Raw genomic sequence first — 4,571 nt, 5'->3', positions numbered from 1 at the left:
CATTTATTTATCTAAAATTCTAAATATTCTTTTAAACTTCATTACATAACCATGTATATCGTATGAACTAAAATTTAATCTTCTTGATCAAGAAAAATTTAGCACTATTATTAATCGAATGGTTTTTATCTTTGTTTTCATTATTTTATATTTCTTCTTTGTAATATAATTTTAAATAGTCTGCTAAAATTTTATCTTTTTGTTTTATGATCGATAGTTTCTACTCATCATAATGCAAATTTTAATAGCATAAAAAAAAGATTGTAAATTTTTAATATAAATCTAATACTATAAATTGTAGAATTTTAATTGTATAAGTTCATATTGAATTTTACATAATTTTAATGCATATTCACGTGAACCGTGATTAAACTCTATTATGTGTTTATATATATACATATATTATACGTATATAATAAAATAGTTTTATAGTTTACAATTGCAGAACAATTTTTCAGTTAGATGTAAACAATAGTGGGAGATTTAAGTCATATTAATATATCATGGTGTGTATATATGGTTTTGTATACTAGTGGAGTAGTATATATGGGATAATTATAATTTCCATAATAAAAATTTTGTTCCTTTAGCAGCGTGAACATATAATCTCATAGCTGGAAGTGGGCCCTCCTAAAATTCCATTTGTCAATGAACTAGTGGTAGGACACACCACGTAACATTTCCACCTTGGTATGCCTGGTGCATGGAAATACGGATGAATCTCATTGCTCCATACTGTACCAAAATAGTTCATGATTTGGTGCTGCTTTAAAACAGTGCAATTTAGTGCAAAATCAGCGTAATTAGTTTGATCTTTAACATCTTGCAACCATCAAGTCAATTTTACCTCCCTAGTTTCCCTATGTTACAATTTGTTATTTAACGTTGTCAATACACGTCATGTGTACAATTTATGAGGTGAAATGTGATTGTAGTACGAAACCTATCAGCAAATCCCACAGGCCACTGAGCATTCCTACCGAAATAAGGCTCATCTAATGGAAAGGTAGCACGCTCCAATGCTTCGACCAAGATCATCTTTTGAAACTGAATAGACTAGAATATTGCATGTCCATTGATTAACTAACATTATGCATATGCAATGAATCAACTTTGTGAATGTTTCATGAAGAAATACATACCACAAATCTCTCCAGCACAAGAATTTTCATGTTGCGACCGGGAAGGCTTTCTGCAAGGTGTTGCGCACTTTCTTGCTGGTTATGCATATAAAATAGTTGATGATAGTCTAAGATGTTACAGAAAATATACGGGTGAGCCCACAAGAGCATATCTACCTTTCCATTGAAAGAAAAGCAAGAAGAAGAGCAGCATAAGCTTCAACAATCATTTTCTCAGCTTCCTTCTCTCCTTGTAATATGGATTCTTCTTCCTCCTACAACATAAAAGGAAATAAACTGCATTATGAATAATGTATATACCTACCTATACACGAATATTTAGATACAAAATCTCATTGGCATCACCCTCACTAGGGGTCAAATTGAGTACACAGAAACTAGCTCATCTTCAGCAATCATATCATATATTTAAATGAATTCTACTTCTACATTTGCATTTACCCTTAAACACCATATTGGAAGTTTTTCAAATAGAGGATTAGGTGAGCTTTAACAAATTTCTCACCCAGGACAAACATTTTCCCTCTCCGGCAGCATCCTCAGTGCCTTGATTAGCCAAAAAGACTGACCACAGAATTGGAATCATATTGCTTTGCTTCTTCAAGTCAAGACCTACTAGGCGGGGCAGTGAAACACTTGAAAGGAAATGGGCTAGAATTAGATTAATATGGATTAATTAATTATAGTTGGGCTATAATTATATTAGTCCATAACTCATAAGCCCAACAATCATGGAACCCTAGTGACTCCACATCTATATAATGGTTATTTATTCTCCATTGTGGGGCATGAGAAATAGCGTAACATTAGAGAGAAAATACGTAAAGCTAAGCTTTGTAGAGAGAATTCCTAGAATTCTTCTACGGAGCAATTGTACGGGTATAGTTCCTGCATCGGATTGGATTGCACGTGGACCTCGATAGTAGTGGATTCCGATAGTAGTGGATTCAACTTGCAGGATTCAATCGCAGAAGAAAACAACACAACAAGTAAGATTTAGTTCCGTTGTGTTTTACATGCTCAACTTGCACTATGATTATGAATCTAGATCTTTATTCTTGTATGCAAATTTACGCTGCGCTCATTAGATGAATACAAGAATTCCCAACAGTGGTATCAGAGCCCGAGGGCTTGATTCATAATTGATTTTGTCCTCTAATTAGTTCGTGGAATAATTCTGGAAATTAAAATCATATGTAATTGGGTATACTTTGGAATCTGATTCCAAAACTTTACGAGAAAGGTTAATGCTTTCGAAAATTGATTTGAACAGCTCTCTCCGCCTCTCTGGAACTTGTGGAAATTGGATTACGCATATGTTTTGAATATCGAAATTAGATTTCATTTTTCTGAAAGTTCAGCAAAAGTTCCATTGTCTTTAGAAAATTCTTTACAACAATTTCGAAACCTCCTGCAATCGAAAGAAATTTTGAACTGTGGATTTTGAAAATTGGGTTTGGTTATTCAAATTGCTAAATTGTTTCTTAAACTGTTTTAAAGAAGTGACTTTGAAAATTTAAAAAACTATCTACCGGTTGCCTCCTTTGCGGTGTGCTGCCGGAGGAGGTGCATAAATGGAGGGAGCACGAGGCTAGGCTTTTATTCTGATCAGTGTCATGTTCTCATTATTGATGAAAATCAGACCGCGATTCTCCTCTTCTTTGTCTCTCCTTTACCGGAGACGGCGGCTGCGTTGTCAAACAGTTCAAGAGAATTGGAAGAGCTGTACATGGTGAACAGCAGATGAATCGTGGAAAGGAGGAAGATGAAGGGCTGCCATTATTTTATTTCTTGCTCTCGACACTGCTCCGGTCACAATTCTTCTTCGCTTCTCTATCATCGGCGTCACCTTGGAGGCGATGGCTGGTTTCTGCTTTGGAGAAACACTAGTTCCGATTCAACCTTTCATAGTGAGGAACCGAAGCGGTGGTACCTAATAATTTTGGAGAATTAATGGTGCAGAGTAATGGCTGGGTTACGTTAATTTTGGAAATTGAAATTCAAAATGTCTAACTTGATAAATTCCCAATTACATCACTTGATTTGATCAATAAATTATTAATCACACAAATTGTTTCAATAATTGGGTCGTGTTTTAGCAATTGTTGTGTTATTGGATGCATTGGTCCATCTGATCACTATGTCATTATTTTGGAACTAATAAAAGTGATAAATCCCAATATAATGATTAGATTCATTATTTATTGAAATAATAATAGCATATTTTTCTATTAATTCGAGAATAGATATGTTACTATATCAACAATGTCTGATATATATTTTGGAAATAATATATAATATTGATTTGGAATTAATATTGCATATTGAATATTTAATATATTAATTTAGAATTAATATGAATTGTTAGTCCACGGCTAATTTGTAATGAAATATTAATTGGATTAATAAATTTATTTGTTGAGCATTATTTGATATCCTATATGATAAGCATGCTATTTGATTTATGCTTATTTATTTTAACTATAGTAGTTAGAGACCGTTTTATTGTCTGGGTACGCGGCGCCCAGTATGTGTATACTATGTCTGGGTAGGCGGCGCCCAGTATTTGTAGTCCGTGTTATACTATGTCTGGGTAGGCGGCACCCAGTAATTGTTTGAAATTTAATATTGGATATTATATTTACATAACTAGTATCACACTTTTCCCCATAAAATATAAGTCTTGTTTTGAAACAAACGCGTCGTCCATCATAATTGTCTGATGTTCCTAGCCTTTTCGACCACGAGTTTTATGCCCTTGCGTTTACTCTAAATCCACAAGGTTTAGGCTCATTCATAGATGCATGGTTGGCATTGTGTGATGGGGTTGACTTGCTTAAATTATTTTGTGTAGCCCTCGCAACCAAAATAATTTATGGACGTATATTAATTAGATTAATAGACCAAGAATTGTAAAATTGTTGTTACAATTGGCTTGGAGGCTTACCTAGTGATATTATTGTAGTCATCAGCCCTCGCAGAGGCTACAACTATATAGACTTTTGGATCTTGGACCACTAAAATTTATATTTGATATAAATTCGTATTTTATGTTTGGGGGCATAATATATGTTAAAATTAGTGGGAGCTAATCAATACAATAAACTCTTGTTTGATTAGTGATGCGAATGTGATCTTTGTATGCTTTTCTAATTTGCTTTTCGTTTTAGTTTCTATTCAGATAACATGTCAAACTTATCTTATGAGTGTATGATGGAAACAAACAAATTGACTAGGTCAAATTTCACGGAGTGGCAGAGAGACTGCCCAAAACTCAAGGCACAAGGTGCAATGAGTGGGAGCTCAGCTATGTTTGTCATTGAGATAAATATGTCTATGAATAACTCTCAATCCTGGGTATTGGATACCGCTTGTGGTTCACACATTTGTAATAATGTGGAAGGTCTAATAGACAGCAGGAAAGTGAGG

The sequence above is a fragment of the Salvia hispanica genome, chromosome 6, assembly GCF_023119035.1.
Source record: "Salvia hispanica cultivar TCC Black 2014 chromosome 6, UniMelb_Shisp_WGS_1.0, whole genome shotgun sequence".
NCBI lineage: Eukaryota > Viridiplantae > Streptophyta > Magnoliopsida > Lamiales > Lamiaceae > Salvia > Salvia hispanica.
Note: the sequence above shows the minus strand (reverse complement) of the source record.